Source organism: Jaculus jaculus, chromosome 17, assembly GCF_020740685.1.
Source record: "Jaculus jaculus isolate mJacJac1 chromosome 17, mJacJac1.mat.Y.cur, whole genome shotgun sequence".
NCBI lineage: Eukaryota > Metazoa > Chordata > Mammalia > Rodentia > Dipodidae > Jaculus > Jaculus jaculus.
The window spans coordinates 21,320,226-21,332,103 of NC_059118.1; the positions used below are offsets into that span (position 1 = coordinate 21,320,226).

The 11,878-nt window shown below is 42.3% G+C and overlaps 1 pseudogene; it reads right to left on the reverse strand.

The window, feature by feature from the left end:
• Positions 1-1,730: 1,730 nt before the first annotated feature.
• On the reverse strand, positions 1,731-11,332 carry LOC123455600 (annotated as a pseudogene).
• Between the last annotated feature and the right edge of the window lie 546 nt (positions 11,333-11,878).

Genomic DNA, 11,878 nt, shown 5'->3' on the forward strand with positions numbered 1-11,878 from the left:
AGGCAAGCGCTTAACTGCTAAACCATCTCTCCAGCCCTTGCTGTTTCTTTTTTATGGACAACTTCCTTAATTATAGACAATAAAAACCATGATAATTCCCTCCACCCTGACTTACCCCTTCACAACTCCACTCTCCATCATATCTCCTCCTCTCAATTAGTCTCTATTTTGATGTTATCATCTTTTCCTACTATTATGAAGGTCTTGTGTAGGCAGTGCCAAGCACTGCAAGGTCATTGGCATCCAGACCATTTTATATCTGGAAAAATGCACTGTTGGGAGCCCTACCCTTCCTCTGGCTCTTACATTCTTTTTGCCACCTCGTCTGCAATGGACCCTGAGCTTTGGAAGGAGTGATAGAGATGTTTCAGTGCTGAGCACTCCTCCATCACTTCTCAGCACTATGTTGCCTTTTGAGTAATTCTGGAGGTCACTGCCATCTAAAAAGAGAAGCTTCTCTATCCAAAAGTGAGAGTATCATTAATATATGGGTATGAACATTAAGAGAAGTGCTTACTGGGAAGTTTGGTGAGCATAATATATGCATTTAGCCAGACATCAACAAATGTTACACTCCTAGAACTCATGACCTCCCCATCATAGATTTTTAGTATCAGGTATTATTCCCTCCCATGGAGCAGGCATCCAGTCCAATTAGAGGGCAGTTGGTTTCCCCCATAACAGACGTGCCACTATTGCATCTGTTGGCTCATTTGGCCTAGCTGGCCAAATTTAAGGCTTGCAGTGTCCACTGTTGTTTATCTCCATTAGTGACTTCTTTCTCTCTCTCCCATGGAGTTGCATGAAGCATAGGATTTGTTGTTGTTGTTGTTGTTGTTCCAGCTTTCTGTTTGCTGGTCTACACAGAAGAGGTTTTCAGATCAGCTCCAGCAAGATTTCTCAGTGACCTTGTAGCCTAAGGATATGGAGTTTTCAGCATTAGGGTCTTACCATCTCTTTCTGGTGGGAAACCAAGAGCTTCAGCAATAACCTGTAATGTTTTGGGGGCATCAGGGACCTCCCTGGCCAACAACTCACTGGAAGGTATCTCATCCCTGGCACTGAAAATTTTTAGTAACAACTTATGGCTTCTGTGTGCACCATTGTCCAAAAAAGTAGGTTTCCATATGACTTATTCATACCCTTTTAGATTTTGATTTTCCCTTCCCAACCCTTCCTTTACTCAATCTCTTCCCCTGATCTCACTTAGACCTTTCCACACCAGTAATCTGTTCACCTGATTTTTACTTTTTTTTTTTTTTATTTATTTGAGAGCGATAGACACAGAGAGAAAGACAGAGAGAGGGAGAGAGAGAGAATGGGCGCGCCAGGGCTTCCAGCCTCTGCAAACGAACTCCAGACGCGTGCGCCCCCTTGTGCATCTGGCTAACGTGGGACCTGGGGAACCGAGCCTTGAACCGGGGTCCTTAGGCTTCACAGGCAAGCGCTTAACCGCTAAGCCATCTCTCCAGCCCTGATTTTTACTTTTTAACTTGTAGCCTTGAGGCATTTGATTACAAAAAGTTGGTGCTTATATACATAATCTAATAGGAACTTAAAATTCATCAAGCATGTGTTTTTTATTTCTTTATTTATTGGTTTTTCAAGGTAGGGTCTTGGCTCTAGCCAAAGCTGACCTGAAATTCACTATGTAGTCTCAGGATGTCCTCTAACTCATGATCCTCCTGCCTCTGCCTCCCCAGTGCTGGGATTAAAGGTGTGCATCGCCTTCACTTTTTAGCTTGACCTTCTAGTGAATCTCTAGCTTCATTGCTTTTGGTTGCTATATATGGAGATCCACCTTGCACCTACTATTAATGCTACTTCTTGTTTTGCCATTTGGGGTTTAAACCAACCCCTGCAATAGCTTCCACTGAAGGCAGATTTTGGTAGACTTTTAAAAACTTGTTTTACTTGAGGCTCCACATGCTTCATGACTTGTAAAACCTAACGACCTGTAAATCCTGAACAAGCTATGGTCAGCCCAACTTCTACCACTGCACTGGCCACAGCTCCAACTTGGAGGTGCGGTTCATTCCAGCTCTGGCCCACAGCCACCAACCCCAAAGCTTCACTGGAAAGTAACCTACACCTTTTTTTAAAAAACAACAGCAACTACTTTTGGGCTAGAGGAACGGTTTGGTGGTTAAGGCATTTGCCTACACAAAGTCAAAGGACCCAGGTTCGATTTCACAGGACCCATGTTAGCCAGATGCACAGGGGACACATGTGTCTGGAGTTCGTTTGCAGTGGCTGGAAGCCCTGGCACGTCCATTCTCTCTCTCTCTCTCTCTCTCTCTCTCTCTCTCTCTCTCTTCCCCTCCCTCTGTCAAATAAATGAATAAAAATAAATAAATAAATATTTTAAATACTTTTATCTATTTACTTATTTGTTGGGGAGGCAGAGAGGGAGTTGGGCATGCCAGGGCCTCCAGCCACTGCAAACAAACTCCAGACATGGGCATCATCTTGTGTACCTGGCTTACATGGGTACTGGAGAATCAAACCTGGGTCCTTAAGCTTCTCATGAAAGCACTATAACTTCTAAGCCATCTCTCCAGCCCTTTCTTTATATCTTAAGAAAATCTCCAGGGCTGAGGAAAGATTTCTCAGTGAGAATGCTTGCCGTATAAGCATGAGGGCCTGATTCATGCTGAGTTCAATTCTCCAGATCCCTCCTAACAGCCAGGTGTGGTCACACGTGTCTGCAACCCCACTCCAGTGGGAAGTGTCACCACCCCACACACACCACAAGCATACACACCACATACTACATATGCATGCAAAAATAGTCCCATGGTGGTAGGGTCTCACTCTGGTCTAGGATGACCCAGAACTCGCTTTGTAGCACCAGGCTTGCCTCAAACTCATGGTGATCCGCCAACCTCAGCCTCCTGTGAGTTATTTTTCTGAGACAGTATGTAGTTCTGCCTAGCCATGAACTCTTGGGTGCCTCCATGCCAGGGTTATGTTAATTTTGCCATTCAAATTTTGCCTTGTCTCTGGGTTCATGTATTCAGTTAACTACTCAACCTTTATACTCAAACATGCAGTATTAATTTTAAAAGTTAACATGAGCCAGGCATGGTAGTGCACACCTTTCATCACAGCATTTGGGAAGCACAGGTAGGAGGATCACTGTGAGTTTAAGGCCACCCTGAGACTACATAGTGAATTCCAGGTCAGCCTAAGCTAGAGTGAGACCCTACCTCAACAAACCCCCCCCAAAAAAAAGCAGTAAATGGGTGGGGGTCATGTATGAAGAGATGGCTTAGCTATTAGGGAGTTTGCCCACAGAGCCAAAAGACCCAGGTTCAATTCCCCAGAACCCATATGAGTAAGATGCACAAGGTGGCACATGTGTCTGGAGCTGGGTTACAGAAGCTGAAGATCCTGGCATGCCCATTCTCAATCTCTCTCTCTCTAATAAATAAATAAATAAATAAATAAAAATTTTAAAGAACATTTTAAGAAAGTAGTAAATGACAAACTCAAAAATAATGATCTAGAGCCAGGCATGGTCGTGTGACCTTTAATCCCAGCACTGGGAAGGCAGAGGTAGGAGGATTGCCATGAGTTTGAGGCCACCCTGAGACTACAGAGTGAATTTCGGGTCAGCCTGAGCTAGAGAGAGACCATACTTTGAAAAAAAAAAAAAAATAGTGATCTGCTAGATAGTTTTTAAATGAGCAGTACTAAGTGCATTCATGATTTGTTCATTCGTGATCATTTTGTGACTCCTGCTTCCATGTTTAATCATATCTTTGGGCATGACATAACTATCTGGAAATTAAGATTCTTTATTAGATATTAGTTAGTTAGGTTACACAAGATGATACTAGTTTGTATTAGGATTTTGATACATATTATATGCTCGAATGGGTATGCATACATGTCTGTCTAAAAGGCTATCAACATGTGATTGATTCCTTTTCTTGTTGTATTATATTATTAAAGTTTCAGTGCTGTAGACTTAACCTTCCACACTGCTTTAAATCTCTATTTTTCATATTTAATTCACTTTTATTTTTATTTATTTATTAGAGAGATAGAGAAAAAGAAAGAGAGAGAATGGGTACACCAGGGCCTCTAGCCACTGCCAACAAACTCCAGACACATGCACCACCTTGTACATCTGGCTTACATGGGTTCTGGTTAGTAGAACCTGGGTCCTGAGGCTTCTCAGGCAAGTGCCTTAACTGCTAGCCCTTTGATATTTAATTGCTCATATGGAAAGGCCCATTCCTCCTTAACTTGATGGAGAAGGCTATGATTATATAAAAGGCCTTTATATATGTAATACACACTTTACTTACTAAAGTGTCTATGAACACTTGATCAAGACAAATGGTAAATTTTGTAATTTCAGATACTACAGGCATGCGCAATGTCCAGTCCCAGCCAACATATCCCTTGTCTGCCTCCATGGAGTCTGAAGAAGCTAAATACATGTGCCCCTCCACCACCCTTCCAATGGTTTTGAGACAATGGTTTGCTCACATGGTACTCAGACTGTCCTGGCATTCACCAGGTAGCCCAGGCTGGCCTCGAACTTATGATATGCCTCTGCCCACCAACCACTGAGATTTTTCAGGTGTGAGCCACTACGGTGACCTTCCCACTGTTTATGACACTTGGCAGAAGCCAAGTCACACAACTTTGCCCAGGGAGCTACAAGGAGAAATCTGCTGACAGCACCCATTTTACTCTGTGACCTTCTAGCAATCTTGAATACAGATACAACATCAATCACTGTGATGTGGTCAATTTAAGGAAAAGGTAAGGAAATAGAAACACCAGCTATCCTGGATAATATTTAAACCTCTGGACCAATGTAAAGAGCCCTGATCTCCAAATTCCTAAAATTAAAACCAGGTGTGGTGGTACATCTTTAATCCGAGCACTCTACTCGGGAGGCAGAAGTAGGAGGATTTTCATGAGTTCGAGGCCAGCCTGAGACTATATAGTGAATTCCAGGTTAGCTTGGGCTACAGCAAGACCCTATCTTGCAAAAACAAAAAGAAAAGCAAGAAAAAAAATTCCTAAAATTACATGAGTAAAAGAAACATTTATTGAAACCATTCCTGGCTGAATTTTCTGCTTAATTAACTTAAAAAGTGAGTGTGTGAGAAAGAATTGATGTGTTAAGGCATACAGCCACTGCAATCCTCTTTAACTAACACAGTGTTATTTAAAAAAAAAAAAAAGTTAACTCATTTATCTTGTTTCTAGACCTTTAAGGTCATTTAATTCCAGGGGATCTCATTGTGCAGAGTTTGCGATTATACTGGAGCTGGCTTTTAGATTATCATCTGACCTTTACAGGCCTTGTTTGTAGCAGGTAGTTATGCCCATGTGGCTTGAAAAAATAAAACTAAACCCATGGCCTTTAGTTCATGTGTTTCTGGCAGCTGACAGTGGTTTGCCGGTAGGAATGAAAATGCCCCTGAAATGTTAATTGATTCAGTTTGACAGGACTCACCATATCATCAATCAATGGCGTGGTGTTTGTGTGAACTAGCGATAAAGACGGTGGCATGAGGGAAGGATATGGTAGTTAAGGGACGTGGTGGTTAGCTTTTAATCTTGTTTTGTTTTTTAATGGAACTTGGGATGATCAAAATCCTGGTCCCCTGCAGAATGTTTATTGGGGTGGAGGGGGAGGGGAGGATAACATTAGTTTTATGGGCTAAACCTCATCCTAATCAATACCAGAGTTAATTTCTCTCTCTCTGTCTTTCCTTCCTTACTGTCTCTACCCTTCCTTCTTTGCTTGCTCTTGCATCAGCTGCGTGTGTGTGTGTGTGTGTGTGTGTGTGTGTGTGTGTGTGTGTACATTATAGTGTATGTGGTATATGAAGTGTACAAACTTCCACATGCCCTTGAGGTACCCCATGTGCTCACCTTTGGGGGGCTCAACTGCAAAGGCTATCGGGTGTCTCACTCCATTGCGCTTCTGCCTGTTCTTATTTGAGCTGGAGTCTCTTACTGATACCGGAGCTTGCTGTTTTGCACAGCCTGGGAGATTCCTTGGTCTCTGCTGGGCTTTGTGTGTGTGACCACACTGCTTATATGGGACCTGGAGATTCAAATCCGGGTGGTTTCAGACCCTCTCGGGCCACCGTACACAGGAAGTGCACTTATCCACTGAGCCATCGCTCCAGCCCCGGAGATGGTTCCTTTTTCTTTTTTTTTTTTTTTTAAGTTGGACAAAGAGATGATTTTATCAGTGTGATTTCACTTATGTGTTATAGTTATTACTGCATGAGAAATTATCTCAAAACTTAGTGGTTGAAGGTAATCTTGTTTTGTCGTTGTTCTGAGACAGAGTGTTCCTTTTGTAGACCTGAAACTGGCAACCCTCCCGCCTCCAAAGTGGTAGGATAACAGACGTGCACCGCCGTGCTCAGATTGAAAGTAACTTTTAATATATAGATTATTTCTCATGGTTTCTGTGGGTCTGAACCTCAGACGGGGATAGGATGTCTCTGCTCTGCTCTGTCTGTGTCCTTACCTGTATTTGAAGACTGGTGTTAAAAGCATCTGTTGAGGGCTGGAGAAATGGCTTAGCGGTTAAGGTGCTTGCCTATGAAGCCTGAGGACTCGTGTTCAACTCTCCAGGTTCCACAGAGAGTGAAGCAAGCTTGCAAGGTCGTAAATGTGCACAAGGGGTGCACACAGTTAGAGTTTGATTGCCGTGGATGGATGCCCTCACACATCAATTCTTTCTCACACACTCTCTTTTTCATTAAAAAAAAATAATAATAAGGAAGTCTGTTGGGCTTGCCTCAATAAAAGCATCTGATAAAACCTCATAGGTCTAGAGGCCGGAGCTGAACCCTCCCAGGCCAGGACTGTCAACCATGGTGACCACGCATAACCTCCCTGAAGGACTGGGTTTCCTCCTAACATGATGGCTGGGCTCTGAGGACAAGCACCCAGAACCAGCTGGGAGCTCTGTCTTATTCTGGGTGAAGCCTGACAAAGGTAGACCCAGGCTCAAAGGAAAGGAACATAGACCCTTGCTCCCCACCACTCACTCATCTTTTGACTGAGGTATGTCAAGGCCCGCATTATAAGAACAGCAAGCACAATATATATGCACAGCCACATCTGGAAACCCCACATACCCCACCTTAGTTTGAATCTTTTGTGTGTTTATGTGTGCGCACGCGTGAGTGGGAGTTTAGATGTGCACATGCCATGGCACATGTGTGGAAGTTCAGAGGAAAACTTTGGGTGTTGGCCCTCAGCTTTTACATTGTTTGAAACAGGGTCTCTGGCTCACCACTGCATATGCTGGCCTACCTGGTCCATGAGCTCCCAGGGATCCTCCTGTCTCTGCCTCTCATCTCACTGTAGGAGCACTGGGATTTGCAGATGTCTGCAATAGCATCTGGCTTTATGTAGGTTCCGGGGATCTGAATTTGAGTCATATATAGGGTATCCCTCTACTCAGACTAATCTGAAATTTACCATGTAGTCTCAGGCTGGACTTGAACTCAGTGATCCACCTACCTCCACCTCCTGAGTGTGGGGATTAAAAGCCATCATGCCTGACTAAAGAATTTATTAAATACACATTCCACATTTTCCTCCTACTGTGTTTTTACATTCGAGGGCATGTTTGTCAGGTGAATATTCCACTCTTTGTGTGAGTATTTTATTCCTGTTCTACTTGGAAGCACAGTTTCTTCAGAATTGCTTTTTTGTTCAATATCGGCCACCTTCCTCACTATCCTAAAATCTAAGCTCAAAAGGAAATAAATAGTTTTAGGGGAGGGCATTGCACGAAGTAATTTTCTTAGGAATCCTTGCACAACCTTGTCTTTTATTAAAGATTATGCATGCCATACAGCCTTGTCTTTGCTGCCTCTCCTTTTTTTTTTTTCCATGTTGGTAATTCACTGTGAATAAAAAGATACCTAATTTTTTAAGAGCCAGCTCGCTAATAAAGATGAAAGCTGCAGGTTTCCCCCTCCCCTCCTCAGCATGGCCCACTGACTGCACACAAAGCAAGTATAACTCACCAGTCAGCCCTTTTCCATGTGATAGCATCAGCAATTTTGCCCAGGGCTTCTTTTTTGATGAACAATAGCAGAAATAATGGCCTAATTCACTTTTAAATAAAGGAAAGACAGAAGAAAATCCATCCCTGTTGCTTTTGGCAATCCAATCCAATATTAGCCCTGACGCCTCCCTAATTAAACCAGGGCCATCCAATTATGCATTTTAATGCTGTGATGGTTTTATCACAGTGCTAAAGTGAAAGAGATTCATTAGAGAATTATTTCAAACCAAGGAATTAATGTAAGCTCAGAGGAAAGCAAATTCAGATTTATTTGAATTTTCCTGTGTTTCAAATATATTTGCAAGTTCTTTATGGAGCCCAGGAGAGTTTGCTTAAGTCTTAGTACTGGTCCTGACACAATCTGACATGTACTCAAGCCTTTAAACGTAACTTGAGGGGAGATGCTTGAAAAAGGCTATTAGCTTCAGAGCATAGGGCAGCCATGTTGGTTTCAACACTATGACAATGAATTCTTATTTCTTGGAGTGTATTTGGAATTTCTGTAGGGTTTTCCAATCATGTTCTTAGAAATAAACGTCTCCCTACATTAAAAGAGGTAGGCATGGGCTGGAGAGATGGCTTAGCGGTTAAGCGCTTGCCTGTGAAGCCTAAGGACCCCGGTTCAAGGCTCAGTTCCCCAGGTCCCACGTTAGCCAGATGCACAAGGGGGCGCACGCGTTTGGAGTTCGTTTGCAGAGGCTGGAAGCCCTGGAGCGCCCATTCTCTCTCTCTCCCTCTATCTGTCTTTCTCTCTGTGTCTGTTGCTCTCAAATAAATAATAAAAAAAAAATTTAGGGCTGGAGAGATGGCTTAGCGGTTAAGCGCTTGCCTGTGAAGCCTAAGGACCCCGGTTCGAGGCTCGGTTCCCCAGGTCCCACGTTAGCCAGATGCACAAGGGGGCGCACGCGTCTGGAGTTCGTCTGCAGAGGCTGGAAGCCCTGGCGCGCCCATTCTCTCTCTCCCTCCCTCTATCTGTTTTTCTCTCTGTGTCTGTCGCTCTCAAACAAATAAATAAATTTTTTAAAAAATTTAAAAAAAAATTTTAAAAATAAAAATAAAAGAGGTAGGCAAAAGGCATTTTTATTTTTATTTTTTTATGTTTGAGATGAAATAGTAACAACAAAATTATACAATAGAAAGCACCTTTTTAAAAAAACATTTTATTTATTTATTTGAGAGAAAGAGGGAGAGAGAGAGAGAATGGGCATGCCAGGGCCTCCAGCCACTGCAGACAAACTCCAGACACATGTGCCCTTGTGAATTTGGCTTATGTGGGTCCTGGAGAATCAAACTGTGATCCTTTGGCTTTGCAGGCAAATGCCTTAACTGCTAAGCCATCTCTCCAGCCCCCAAAGCACCTTTTCTTCCTGGGATATGGGAGAGGGTGAAAATGTGTTTATGAGCAGAATTCCGCCAGGGGGCAGGGTGTCCCAGTGTGGTTTCAGAGCTGAGGTCACCGGTCAGGCTCAGTCAAAAGATGGGGAGTAAACACAGTGAACGCTGGCAATATAATGTTAAATGAAAAAGAAAAAAAATTAAAATTCAGGTAATCTGTAAAAATTCTGTATATTTGTGGGCAAGTACTGTATAGTTAAGAACCAAATCCCAAGCTTAGTTAGACCAGAGAGTTAATTTTATCTGCATCATTTAAATAGCAACATGTCCTTGAATGAGTTGTTTAAATACCCTTAAGTCTCAGTTTTGTCATCTGTAAAATGGAAAGGATCAAAGGCATCACACAATACTGTTGTGGGCACTATAAAGAATTGTACACATAAAGGCTCCAGTAAGGTATCAAGCATATACTTTTTTTTCTTTTCTTTTTTTGTTTATTCGAGGTAGAGTTTCACTCTAGTCCAGGCTGACTGGGAATTCACTCTGTAGTCTCAGGGTGACCTCGAACTCATAACAATCTTCCTATCTCTGCCTCCCAAGTGCTAGGATTAAAGGTATATGTCACCATGTCTGGCTTTCAAGCATATACTTTTGCTTACAAACAACCAAAAATTTTAAAAAAGCAAGATGAGGATGACAAAAATAATAAGAAGAAGAAAACACACTCGGGAGGCAGAGGTAGGAGGGTTGCTATGAGTTCCAGGTCACCCTGAGAGTATAGCCTGAGCTATGCTCAGACCCTGCCTTGAAAAACCAATAATAACAATAAAACATACATAAGGTGAGGTTGCTAAGGAGGTAGCTCACTTTATAGAGTTAGAGAGTTGGGGTTCAGTGTTTCAGTGTCTCATAAGCCAATGTGGTAGTGTACACTTGTAAACCCAGCACTCAGGAAGAAAAGACAAGGAACACCAGGAGTTCAAGGTCATTCCTGGCTACATGGCAAGTTTGAGGCCATTCTGGGATATCTGAGATCTTGTCTCAAAAAACAGATGTAGAAAAATAAAATAATTATTAATTATTAGATTAAGTAGGGTGTAGGCTTCTTATCCTGATTTACCATATTAAATTTAGATTGGAGGGTTTTGATGATATATATGCACATTTGAATTCATCTTTAATTATTCTCCTCCGTAAGCTCCTAAAAACTTTAAGGTTCAGAAAGAAAAATCTTCGTGGAGGTACAGTTCGCTATTCTTGTCATGTTAATGTCTAGAATATCATTATCCCATTTTTATTATGGATTCTCATCTCCTACCTGAATGATCTGTTGACATCCTAAGGGGGGAAAATGGAATATGGAGATAATTTGTCTTTTAATAACTTTGCATGTTTTTCCTATAAGCTTTGTAGTCTGAGGAATGGCTTAATACATTTCTTCTAGAATATTCAGTGCATGAAAATTTCATCTGATGGAAAGTAGAAATACTTAATGCATTTTCGCATGTGACAACAACTTCTCATAAGATGGTGACTTAAATATGAAACCCGGTGATCCTGCAGCTGTCTTGTGTACACAATAATTCTATGTCACAGACTCAACCAGGAGGAGTCACTTAGGGCTATGATTTTCCATCACTGACAAGGAAAGGTCATTCAGAAAGAAAGATTTAATGCTTCTGAAATTATAGTGCGAGTCAAAATGGAAATATTTAATTTATAAAAACCTTGATTTATATATGTTCACTCTGTCCATAGCCTTTCGAAAGTAGCTGACTCACATTCTCATCATGTGAAAAAGATCAATTAAAGGCCAAGCCCAGGCATTAGCTGCCACTTCAGAGACTTGTCTCGATTATAACTTTCCTCCACAATGGCCATCTATCATGCCTCCACCATGACCAATGATGCCATCATTACCGCCATCTCTACCAGCACCCTGCCTTGATGAATCATGTCTCCCATTAAAAAAAAGGGGGGGGGGACTGGAGAGATGGCTTAGTGGTTAAGCGCCTGCCTGTGAAGCTTAAGGACCCCGGTTCGAGGCTCGGTTCCCCAGGACCCACGTTAGCCAGATGCACAAGGGGGCGCACGCGTCTGGAGTTCGTTTGCAGAGGCTGGAAGCCCTGGCGCGCCCATTCTCTCTATCTATCTGCTTCTTTCTCTCTCTCTCTGTCACTCTCAAATAAATAAATAAATAAAAATGAACCAAAAAATATTTTTTAAAAAAAGGTCATCTGGGCTGGAGAGATGGCTTAGCACTTAAGGCATTCACTTGCAAAACTAAAAGACCCAGGTTCAATTCCTCAGGACCTATGTAACATGCACATGGTGGTGCATGTCTGGAGTTCATTTGCAGCACCTGATATGCCCATTCTCTCTTTCTCTGTCTCTCAAACAATAATAATAATAAAGAGATCAGCCTGGAGAGATTGCTTAGTAGTTAAGGGGCTTGTCTGAGACCACTAAAAA